The 12,714-nt window shown below is 46.0% G+C and overlaps 1 pseudogene across 1 annotated transcript; it reads left to right on the top strand.

Annotated features, from left to right (window-relative positions):
- The first annotated feature begins 8,852 nt into the window (after positions 1 to 8,852).
- On the top strand, positions 8,853 to 9,909 carry LOC103266078 (annotated as a pseudogene). The gene has a single exon (XR_504678.2). The product of XR_504678.2 is annotated as a transcription termination factor 4, mitochondrial pseudogene (transcript).
- The last annotated feature ends 2,805 nt before the right edge of the window (positions 9,910 to 12,714 follow it).

Genomic DNA, 12,714 nt, shown 5'->3' with positions numbered 1-12,714 from the left:
GGCGATCCTTCCGCCTCAGCCTTCCGAGTAGCCAGAATTACAGGCATGTGCTACCACGCCCGGCTGATTTTTTTGATTTATTGTAGAGATGAGGTCTCGCTGCCCAGGCGGGTTTCGAACCCGCAGGCTCAGGCAATCCACTCACCTCAGCCTCCCAAAGGCGCGGGATTACAGGCTGAGCCATCGAGCCCGGCTACCTATAATTTTTTTTTTAATTTACATACAGTATGATTCCATCTACATTATATTCTTTTTTTTTTTGAGTCGGAGTCTCACTCTGTCACCTAGGCTAGAGTGTACTGGCACGCTCACGGCACCGCAGCCTCCACCTGCTGGGCTCAGGTGATGCTTCTGCCTCAGCCTTCCAAGTCACTGGAACAGTGGAACAACTACCACACCCATTTAATTTTTTTATTTTATTGTAGAGATGAGGTCTCACCAAGCTACCCAGGCTGGTCTTGAATCCTGTACTCAGGCAATCCTCTCACCTCTACCTCTCAAAGTACTGGGATTATAGGTGTGAATCACCATGTCCAGCCATAATATTATTTTTTAAGAAAAATTTTTTTTCTCTTCTCTTTATTTCAATAGCTTTAGGGGGTGCAAATAGCTTTTGGTTAAAAGGTAGCATTGTATAGTGGTGAGGAAGTGTGGGCTTTAAGTGTACCTACCACCTCCACCTGTGTACTTTGTGCCTGACAGGTGATTCTTCATCCCTCCCTCCTTCCCTCCTCCCTTCATCCGTGGTATTAAGTGTCAGGCATCGTACTAAGCTGTACGTGCCATCTACGTGCCAGGTATCGTACCAAGCCCTTCACGTGCATCATCTTACCTATTCTTCACAAGACTCCTAGGGGGTAGATAAGGAAGCTCAGTTTCAAAGAGGTTAAGTCGCTAACCCAGAATCACAGAGTAGTATGGGGTAGAAATGGGCTAGGAGCCCGGATCTGTCTACAGAGACCAGTCTCCAACCCCACCCCGAGTGAGGTTGAAATCAAGTAATATCATGCATTGTAATCATCGAGTACCATGCACCAACCACAGCTGTGAAGCCTGACAGAAAACACTAGATGCCCACAGGCCTGGCAATGTCTCTTGGGAGAACCTCGTGGGCCAGGAGAATGCAATAGTGGCTTTACCCAAATGAACCCCAGTCATGAGCTGGAGTTGGTCAGTATCCATCAGGTGAGGAGGGCTTGGGATTAGCCAGTCGGGCAGGAGTTGCAGCTGAGGCCTGTCCAACCATATGGCAGGACCTGGAAGTCAGGCAGAGATGGGTATCATGAAAGATGTCTTACTTCCTGATTTGGAGTGGGGAATCCCCCAGTGGGCAGGAGCAGCGGGAGCTGGAGGGAGAGAACAATGCCTGAAAGAAAGGAACATCAGAGCTGGCAATCAAGGCAGGGATAGAACCCAGGGACACGGAGAGAGTGGCTGCCCTCTCCTACTGCTGTCACTGTGGCCTAAAAGAGGAAGGTCACAGAAGTCGAGTGGTGGTGTGCCAGGATATATCAGCTGTAAACTGTGGCCCTTTCGGAAGCTGAAGACCCTGCCCTACATAGACTGCCCAACTACTGGGTGGCAAAGACCTGCCTGTCCACTAAGACAGGGAAGAGACAGAATCACTGGTCAGAAGCCCATGTGGTCACTGCCCGTGGAAATGGTGGCCAAGATCAACACGATGGGATTTTCCAAGGAGGACATTTTTTTTTTTAATAAATTTTATTATTTATTAATTGTTTTTTGAGTTGGAGTTTCACTCTTTCGCCCAGGCTGCAGTGCAGTGGCATGCTCCCGGCCACCACACCCTCGACCTCCTGGGCTCAGGTGATCCTTCTGCCTCAGTCTTCCAAGTAACTGGAACTACAGGTGCACATTGCCACGCCCTGCTAATATTTTATTTATTGTAGAGATGATGTCTTGCCCAGTTGCCCAGGCTGGTCTCAAACTCCTGAGTTCAGGCAATCTTCTTGCCTTGGCCTCCCAAAGCGCTGGGATTACAGGCTTGAGTCACCACACCCGGCCCAAGGAGGACTTTCAACTCCCACTGGAAGGCCACCGACCTGAGGGAAGAATATTTATGGGATCGCAGCTCACTGTCAGGCTTGGAGTGTCTGTGAACCCAGATTGTGTGCTCAGGCTGTGTCCCTAGCCTGCCCAGGATGGAGGTGGTGGGGCCAGGCATACCTGGGTGCCTGCTGGATATTGAACATGGTAGGGCAGGAGCAAACCAGAGAGAGTGACCAGGATGGCAGGAGGCCCACGCCGTCCTGCCCAGAGCTGTGAACAGGCAGCCTGCCCAGCCCCAGACATCTTGCAGATGACAAGGGCAGCCGGTTCAGCCTGGTGCCACCTGTAACCTGTTCTGGCTGTACAAGTTGGGTCAAATAGACTGTTCTCTTGGAATTTGATTATTAGGAAATATTCCTCTTTTTCTCACATAAACTTCCTGACTTAGAGTCTACATTTCTAATATTAACATGTCCATATTGACTTTCTTTGCATTAGTGTTACATGATCTCTGCCTTCAAACCTTTTACTATCACGCTTGTCCTTAAATTTAAAGTGTGCTTTTTTGCAAATAGCAGAATTGGATTTTGTTTTTTATCAGGTTTGATATTTGTCTTTTAATTGACATATTGATACCATGTACATTAATTGTAATTACTGATATAGGTGGGTTTATCTTATTGCTTGTTTCTCACTCTGAGTCAGAGTCTCACTCTGTCACCCAGGCTGGAGTACAGTGACATGCTCATGGCCATCCCAGTGTCAACCCGCTGGGCTCAGGTGATCCTTCTGCCTCAGTCTTCCAAGTAACTGGAACCACAGGTGCATGCCACCATGGCTGGCTAATTTTTTTATTTATTGTAGAGATGAGTTCTCACCAAGTTGTCCAGGCTGGTCTCAAACCCCTGGGTTCAGGCAATCCCCTCACCTCAGCCTCCCAAAATGCTAGGATTACAGGCTTGACCCACCGCACCCGGTCACTGCTTGTTTCTTATTTATTTATTTTTTGTTTATTTTTTCCTCCTTTTTCACTTTCCTTTGGATTAATCAAGTATTTTTTATTTTATTCTATTTTATTTCTCTATTTATTTATTTAAATAAAGACAGGGTCTCACTATATTGCCCAGGCTGGTCTCAAACTCCTATCCTCAAGAGATCCGCTTGCCTCGAACTCCCAAAGTGCTAGAATCACAGGAGTGAGCCACTGTGCCCGGTCAATCAAATGTTGTTTTTTTTTAATTATTTAATTTTGCATTATTGTTAACTTTTTTGTTTTTTAATTGGAGTCTCACTGTTGACCATGCTGGAGTGCAGCACATAGTCACCACAGCCTTGGCCTGCTGGGCTCAGGAGGCGATCCTTCTGCCTCAGCCTTTCAAGTAGTTGGAACTGCAGGTGCATGTCACATACCTGGCTAAGTTTTTGATTTATTGTAGAGACAAGGCTGATCTCGAACCCCTGGACTCAGGTAATCCTCCTGCCACCACCTCTCAAAGTGCTGGGATTACAGGCATGAGCCACCATGCCAAGAATTACTATTAACTTTTTAATTGCATCTTCTTGATTTATTTTAATCTACTTTAATTTAGTACTTTTACAATTCATACTTAGCCAAGTGTGATGACCCATGCCTGTAATACCAGCACTTAGGGAGGCAGAAGTGAGAGGATTGCCTGAGCCCAGGGGTTCGAGACTAACATGGGCAACTTGGCAAAGCCTCACCTCTACACTAAATTAAAAAATTAGCCAGGGTGGTGGCATGTGCCTGTAATTCTAGCTACTTGGAAGGCTGAGGTGAAAGGATTGCCTGAGCCCAGCAGGTCGAGGCTGTGGTGGCTGTAAGCGTGCCACTGCACTCCAGCCTGAGCGAGAGTGAGACTCAACTCAAAACAAACAAACAAAAATTCATACTTAATGCAATAACCTTATAACAGTTAACTCTATATAGTTCCCTCCCTCTTTAGTGTTATTGTTGTCATATATTTACTTTTATGTGAAAAATCTTATGAGATGTTTCTGTTGTTTTATTTTGTTGGTTTTTTTTTTTTTTTTTTTTTTTTTTTTGGAGTCGGAGTCTCACTCTGTTGCCCAGACTGGAGTGCAGTGGCCACTTCCGGCCACCACAGCCTGGACCTGCTGGGCTCCGGCAATCCTTTCGCCTCAGGCTTCCAAGTTGCTGGAACTACAGGCATGCGCTACCAGCCCGGTTAATTTTTGATTTATTGTAGAGATGAGGTCTCGCCAAGTTGCCCAGGTGGGTCTCAAACCCGCGGGCTCAGGCAATCCACTCACCTCAGCCTCCCAAAGTGCTGGGATTACAGGCTGAACCACCAAGCCCAGCTTCTGTTGTTTTAAATAGCCTATATCCATGTATAATTCGATGCATTTTTACTCTTTGCCTATGCTCTTCATTCCTTCCTACAGTGTCATTAGGAAACATTTTCCTTCCGCCAAAAGAATTCCCTCAAGTAGCTGCAAAGTAGAAAATTGCAGAAGCAACCATATCAGAGAAAGAGACAGAGAGCAATTCAACAAAACAACTGCCAGACTGGTGACTTAGGCCTATAAGCCCACCACTTTGGGGGGCCAAGGTGAGAGGATTGCCTGAGCCCAGGTGTTCCAGCCCAGCTTGGGCAACTTGACGAGACCTCATCTCTACCATAAATCAAAAATTAGCCAGCCTTGGTGGCGTGTGCCTGTAGTTCCAGCTACTTGGAAGGCTGAGGCTGTGGTCACCATGATCAGCGTGCCACTGCACTCCAACCTGGGCAACAGAGTAAGACTCCGACTCCAAATTTAAAAAAATAAAAAAATTTTAAAAACTGATGGTGGACTATGAAAGCCAGAAGACAATGAAAAGATATCTTCAAAGTGCTACCAATCCACAATTCTATGACCACTTCAAAAAAATGAAGGTAGAAGAAACGTATTTTCAGACAGACAAAAGCTGAAAGAATTTGGTTCATTTCTAGTGTATATCTGCACTACAATGGACAGGGAGGACTGCATAAGCATAGGAGTTCACAACTAACCTGGGCAATATAGTGAGAACCCGTCTTAAAAAAAAGGCCAGGCTCAGTGGCTCAGCCTGTAATTCCAGCACTTTGGGAGGCCGAGGTGAGTGGATTGGATGAGCCCACAGGTTCAAGACTAGCCCCGGCAACTTGGCACGACCTTGTCTCTACGATAAAATTATATATATATATATATACATATATATATATATTAGCTGGGCGTGGTAGCGTGTGCCTGTCGTTCCGGCTCCTTGGAAGGCTGAGGCAGAAGGATCGCCGGAGCTGAGCAGGTTGACTCTGGGTTGGCCGTGAGTGTGCCACTGCACCCCAGCCTGGGGGACAGAGTGAGACGCCAACTCAAATAATTTTTTTTTTAAACTTTGTCTTTGTCCAGGTGCAGTGGCTCACATCTATAATCCCAGCACTTTGGGAGGGTGAGGTGAGAGGATTGCCTGAGCCCACAGGTTCGAGACCAGCCTGGGCAACTTGGCGAGACCTCATCTCTACAATAAATCAAAAAATTAGCTGTAGTTCCACATGCCTGTAGTTCCAGCTACTTGGAAGTTGAGGTGGAAGGAATGCCTGAGCCCAGCAGGAGGCTGCAGTGGCTGGGAGCATACCACTGCCCTCCAGCTTGGGCGACAGAGTGAGACTCCAACTTAAAAATAAATAAATAAATAAAATTTTCAAAATAAAAATTTTGTCTTTGATTTCCAGCAAATTTAACTATGATGTATCTAAGTGTAGTTTTCTTTATTCTTGTTCTTTTAGGAGCTCATTGACATTCTTTGGGGGGGGTTGGAGTCTCACTCTGTCACCCAGGCTAGAGTGGAGTGGCATGCTCAGCCTTTACCTGCTGTGCTCAGGTAATTCTTCTGCCTTGGTCTTCCAAGTAACTGGAATTACAGGCATGCACCACCACACCTGGCTAATTTTTTTTTTTATTGTAGAGATGAGGTCTCATCAAGTTGCCCAGGCTGGTTTTGAACCCATGGGCTCAGGCAATCCTCTTACCTCGGTCTCCCAAAGTGCTGGGATTATAGGCGTGAGTCACCACACCTGGCCTGACATTCTTGAATATGTGGCTTGATGTCTTTCATCATAGTGGAAAATTCTCAGCCATAATATTTTCAAATGTTGCTTCTGTCCTGTTCTCTCTCTTCTCTCCTTATGCAATCCCAAACACATCTATGAGACCTTTTGAGCACTTCCCACACAACTCTTCTGCTCAATTCTGTTTTCTCCTCTACTATTCTTATTTGCTCTGTGCTTCAATTTGAATAATTTCTATTGACTGGTTTTTAAATTCACGAATCCTGCCTTCCGCTGTTTACAGTCTCCTGTTAAACTCATCCAGTGAGTTTTAAATTTCAATTATTATATACTGCGATCTAAAATGATTTTTTCATTTTTCTAGATTGAAATTTTTTGTTTAAATACTCAATTTTGGCCGGGTGCGATGGCTCATGTCTGTAATCCCAGCACTTTGGGAGGTGGAGGCGAGAGGATTTCCTGAGCCCAGGAGTTCAAGACCAGCCCGGCAACTTAGCAAGGCCTCATATCTAAAATAAATCAAAAACTAGCCAGGCATGGTGGCATGTGCCTATAGTCCCAGCAACTTGGAAGGCTGAGGCAGAAGGATCGTCTGAGCCCAGCAGGTCAAGGCTATGGTAGCCGTGAGCATGTCACCGCATTCCAGCCTGGGTGACAGTGAGACTCTGACTCAAATAAATAATAGACACTCAATCTTTTCACCTGTCTTATTTGTCTTTTGCTCTATTCTCTTTAACATATTAACACATTAATCTTACTTTTTTTTTTTTTAGAGATAGGGTCTTGCTGTATGCCCAGTCTGGTCTTGAACTCCTGGGCTCAAGCAATCCTCCCTTCTCAGCTTCCCAAGTAACTGGGATTATAGGCATGGACCACTGCGCCCAACCATATCTAGCAATTCTTGATTATAGTTGCTGTGTTTTTAAATCTCTAAGTCAAATTATCTTCCTCTAAAGCATATTAGGTTTTGTTCTGGTAAGTATTTATATGACCAGCGAGTCTCCTATGTCTGTAGAGTTTTGGTTTTAGGCTTTTTTCTTGGGGTGTATTCAGTCTTCTGGAATCCTAACTGAAGTCCTGGGGTTTTCACAAAGATCTCTCCCTGTTGCCTTGGACTGTGTTCCAAAATCCTCTAGCACAGTTTGGCCTGATGTCTGTGCCCAGCTCTCCAGCTCCTCAGTAGCTGTTCTCTGCTGGATCTTTCAGAGTCTTGCCCTGAACCTATATAGCTTAGGAGTCAGCCAAGGGAGCAAGTAGAATTTTGACACAGATTTTTTTTTGTATCCTCTACTCCAACATCAATCGCAGATATGTATTTTCATGGCTCAACGGAACTATCACTTCCTGCTCGATCCATCTCCCTGCTCAGTTTCACTTCCTGCTTGATCCACCTTCCTGCACCTCAGTTTGGAAAATGTACTCACAGAGAAGACAGGATGAATATGGGGGCTCCCCTTATGTGCACTCCTGCAAGGGTCACATTCCTGCATCGGCTGCCATTCAGGGCCTGCAAGTCATTGCTGGATGTATTTTGCCCAGCCCTGGTAGTTGTCCACTGTGGAGGGTAAGTCTAAAATCGATCACTCTGCCATGGCTGTGATCCATTTTCTCCCTTAGGGGTTTGAGAGGTTGAAGCTCAGTTGAAAGAGTGTGTACCAGCGAGGCCATGAAGCTGTCGGGACTCTGAGGTCATGCCCAGCAAGCTAAACGGTGAGGACATGGAAACAATGAGTTTGTGGAAGCTGAGAGGAAGAGAAGAGCAGAACAGATGTGGGGTGGTAGTGATGGACAGGAACAGATGCTGAAGCGCTCGGCAAGTGCCACAGGGCCATCCACCGTGCCTGTTGTTCTGACCTCACAGTGCCCTACACTCAGAGTCCACACCTGGACATATCCTGCTCTTGGGATCCTGTGAGGCTCTGTCTCCCTTATTGACCACAATCCCCCAGACTCGGCAGAGCCTGAGGGAGCTGCTGATCTGGCGCCCAAGAGGACTCAACCCTCTACCACCCCGATGGGCAAAGAAACCGAGGCACAGAGAGATCAGGTTCCCTTCTGAAGGCCACACAGGAAGACGTTGTAGAGCCAGGATGCGTTCCTAGGCAACATAAACTCCTGAGCCTGGGCTCTTAACCATTAGGCTTCCTACTGCCTATAACTAGGATAGTGTAGTCTCTTCTCATGGAAGAATAACTCCTGGGCTCAAGCCCCCAGGGGCTTGCTCTGAACTCGTGACCTGTGCTTCCTGCATGCTTGAAAGGCACGAGCTGGCTGGGTGCAGTGGCTCATGCCCATAATCCCAGCACCTTGGAAAGCAGAGGCAAGACGACTGCCCAAGCCCAGGGGTTCAAGACCAGCCTGAGCAACTTGGCGAGACCTCGTCTCCACAATAAATCAAAAAAATTTATCCAGGCATGGTGGTGTATCCCTGTAGTTCCAGCTACTTGGAAGGCTGAGTGGAAGGATCACCTGAGCCCAGCAGGTTGAGGCTGTGGTGGCTGTGAGCATGCCACTGCACTCTAGTCTGCGACAGAGTGAAATTCCGCCTCAAAAAAAAAAAAGAAAGTCACGAGGTGCTTTGGGCCCTAGCAGGCAGCAGAAGGTCTGCTTTGGTCCCCTGCTCTGTTGATGATTTGCTGAGCAGCCCCAGGAAAGTCACTGTCCTTCTCAGAGCCTCAGTTTCCCCAATACTTGGGAGGCTATTGTGAGCTGCTGATAAATCCATGTGGGTGGCTTCCGGCGCCATTGCAACTACAGTCTCCTTAACATTATGGCTGTGCTCTGTTGGCAGGTCCTTGACTGGCACCAACTGATCCCCCTCACCTGGGCCTGTGTGGCCAGGCACACTTCTCTTGGAGAACAGAAAAGGATGGCTGCTTCCTTGTTGCGTAAACTGACTACAACTTCCAATAGAGGGAGATTTGAGGAGTTATCTTATGTTGGATCCAATAAATATGTGCAGGAACCAGAGTGTAGGATGAATCTTGTTCAATGTCTCCATGAGAAGCAGAGATCCACTCTTATGGATCAAGAGGCCTTGGAGCTAGAAAATATCATCAGTTCCCTCCTGGATATGGGTTTCAGTGATGCTCATATTAATGAATTGCTCGGTGTACAACCAGGTGCTAACCTTCAACAGATGCTGGACATCATTTCAGAATTTATACTCTTGGGTCTGCATCCAGAGCCTGTGTATGTGGCCTTGAAGAAAAGTCCCCAGTTATTGAAAATGTCTGTAATGCAAATGAAGAAGCGCTCCAGTTATCTGCAAAAGCTTGGGCTTGAAGAAGGGAAACTAAAGAGGATGCTTCAGTGCTGCCCCGAAATTTTTACTATGCATCAACAGAACATTGAGGACATTGTCAGGGTCCTCAAGGAGAAGTGCCTTTTCACAGTACAGCAAGTCACGGAGATTTTGCACAGATGCCCCTCTGTTCTTCAGGAGAATCCAGGTGAATTGGAATACAGATTCCAGTATGCATATTTTAGGATGGGAATTAAGCATCCAGACATGGTAAGGAGTGAGTTCTTGAAATATTCATTAACCAAGATTAATCAGAGACACATTTACCTGGAGTGCCTAGGATGGTACCAAACCTCGGATAAGAAGGGGCAGACACAGATCCCTGATCCATTACTCAAGGATATCCTCAGAATTTCAGAAGCTGAGTTCTTGGCCAGGACAGCCTGTTCTTCTGTTGAGGAGTGTGAGGTTTTTAAGAAGATCCTGGCTCGGGAAGAGGAAGAAGAGTCTGAGAGTAGCATGTCTGATGATGAAAGGACAAATCTGGATGAGGATCAGGAGGAGGTTGAGGAGGAAGAGCAGCTGTGATGGAAGGACTGGCATGAAAGGGCCCAGAGATATCAAGGAACATTTTCATTCTCTTAAAACTTTTGCGACCTTAACTTAAATTTTCTCAAGTTATTTTTTATTCTTTTTTTTTTTTTTTTTTTGAGTTGGAGTCTCACTCTGTCGCCTAGGCTGGAGTGCAGTGGCAGGCTCATGGCCACCCCAGTGTTGACCTGCTGGACTCAGGTTATCCTTGGAACTACAGACGTGCGCTACCACACCCAGCTACTTTTTTTATTTGTTGTAGAGATGAGGTCTCACCAAGTTGCCCGGGCAGTCCTCGAACCCATGGGCTCAGGCAATCCCCTCACCTCGGCCTCCCAAAGTGCTGGGATTACAGACTTGAGCCTGGCCTATTTTTTTTTTAAATTCTAAAACTGGTCTTTTGATTAAAAAAATTATTATTATAAATCATCTGAGAAGCAGGCAGTTTAAACCAAATAGGAAATGCATTCGTTTGATCCATGTTAGGTATCTTTGGGGAAGGACCTGTTCTGTTCTAAATAAAATACTTTGAACTATTAAAATCAAGGAGATTCAATACCAAAAAAAAAAAAAAACCATGTGGGCAACAGTCATGGGATCTCCCAGCCACAAGGGCCGTCGGAGAGACCCTGGGAGGAGCATTGGCAGCTGTCTTTGAACTGTTCTTTGTCCCATGTCTATCAGGAGCACCAGGGACCTCGCTACTGTCTTCACTTAGGTCTATTTGCATTTTTTGAGTGTCATTTGTCATTTGGACATGGTTCCATGTCATTTGGACATGATGCAACTGCACTCCAGCTTGGGCGATAGAGTGAGACCCTGACTCAAAAAAGAGACAAGTTTCTTTTTTTTTGAGTAGTTCTAACTATTTGCAAGAATCGATATTTTAGTACTTGTTTTTTTCACAGAGGTCTTCCAAAAACCAAAGAGAAATTTACTTATTTTTCTTAAAAAATTTGACTGGGGAGCCGGAATGAAGCATATTTGTATACCTAACTCTTAACTGTACCCCACAATATCATAATAAACAATATTGATTTAAAAAAAAAATTTGGCTGGGCGCAGTGGCTCAAGCCTGCAACCACAGCGCTTTGGGAGGCTGAGGTGGGATTGACTGAGCCCATGGATTTGAGAACAGCCTGGGCAACTTGATGAGACCTCTTCTGTACGATAAATCAAAAAAGTAGCCGGTGGTGGTAGCTTGCACCTGTAGTTCCAGCAACTTGGAAGACTGAGGCAGAAGGATCACTTTAGCCCAGCAGGTCGATGCTGGAGTGGCTGTGAGCGTGGCACTGCACTCCAGCCTGGACAACGAAGTGAGATTCCAATTTAAAACGAATTGAATGAGGCTTCTTCTATCTTGTAATCATCATATGGATCTGACTGTTTGTAAATCTAAAATATATAATGTGACTTGTGTGATCATATTTTTCCTGTATCTTAAAATATTTTGCAATTTCATTCTCCCAGGAACTATTTCATCATTACTCATCAATTATTTCCAACCAAGCTTTGAAAAAAAAAAGACCAAAATAGTAAGAAAACAGAAGGAATGGCCTGGAAGGATGACTCAGTAGTGGTACATACCAGTTTTCTTATTGCTTTGTCCAAAGCATTAGATCATCTTTCAAGAAACTGTAGAAGAAGCCGAGATATCATCTTGGTAAATTTTTTTTTAGCTTTTATTGTGCACAGTTAAGAATTCAGTTGTTTCATTTTTCTAGAAAGAGGAAGAAGAAAACTTGCAGAGAAAGACATTCCACTAGAGCAATCAGTAGGTGAGTGCGAGTGACAGATAACACTCCAGATAGGAATGATGAGGGTAAAATTATCACGTAAGCAAGGGCACAGACTATGAGTCTTCAGAAGGTATCACAGAAGCATTTTCTCAAACTCAAGAATTGTCTATTTTTCCCAGGGCAGGGGGAGGAGAGCCTGAGATGGTTGGCACTTTGCCTAGGGTCACCCAGCTCTTGCTCTGTCCTGTTGCACGGAGTTCTCTGACCGAGCCCAGCTTTTCCTACAGCTTACAATAGATGCTACCCCTGCAGGGTGAGACAGGGCTGGACCCTGAGGTGGGAATTGCTGTCCGGATACCCACTCCTGAGTGCCAACTCTCGAGCCAGCTCACCTGCCACTCGTCCTTGAGCTCTTGACACTGTGGGTTTCCTCTGGTGGTGACTCAGCACCCATGGACCGCCCAGTATGCCATCCTTCCCTCCCCCTGGGCTTCACTGACGGCCCTGAGCAAGAGGCAGCTGTGGTTTCCCCTGAAGTGGCAACCACAAACTAACTGCCAGGCCCACCCTGCCCCTCAGTGCCTGGCCCCAACCTCAGGGTGTCAGAGAACTGAGGAGGTCTTACATGTCCATGGCACTTGGTGCTTGGGGCGTGGCTTTCACAGTAAGAGTGTAGAAGACAGTATCCACATTTAATAAATGAAGAGGCTGGGTGTGGCTGCTCATGCCTGAAATCCTAGCACTTTGGGAGGATAAGATGGGAGGATTGCTTGAGCCTATAGTTCAAGACCAGCCTCTGCAACATAGGGAGACCTCGTCTCTACAAAAAAGTTTTTTGTTTTAAAGATTAGGTGGGTGTGGAGGCAACATGCCTGTAGTGCCAGCTACTCAGGAGGCTGGGGCAGAAGGATCGCCTGAGCCTGGGAGATCGAGGCTGAGCTGTGATCGTAACACTGCATTCCAGTCTGGATGACGAAGTGAGATCCTGCCTGACTCAAAACAAAAGATAAGGAGAGTAAGCCAACGTATTATGGGACTTCATTCATTCATTCAACAAGCGTTC

The sequence above is a fragment of the Carlito syrichta genome, unplaced genomic scaffold (genome assembly GCF_000164805.1).
Source record: "Carlito syrichta isolate Samal-C Ts95f unplaced genomic scaffold, Tarsius_syrichta-2.0.1 Scaffold307013, whole genome shotgun sequence".
Classification (NCBI taxonomy): Eukaryota; Metazoa; Chordata; class Mammalia; order Primates; family Tarsiidae; genus Carlito; species Carlito syrichta.
The sequence above is the reverse complement of the archived record's forward strand: the minus strand, read 5'-3'. Positions and strand labels throughout refer to the sequence as shown.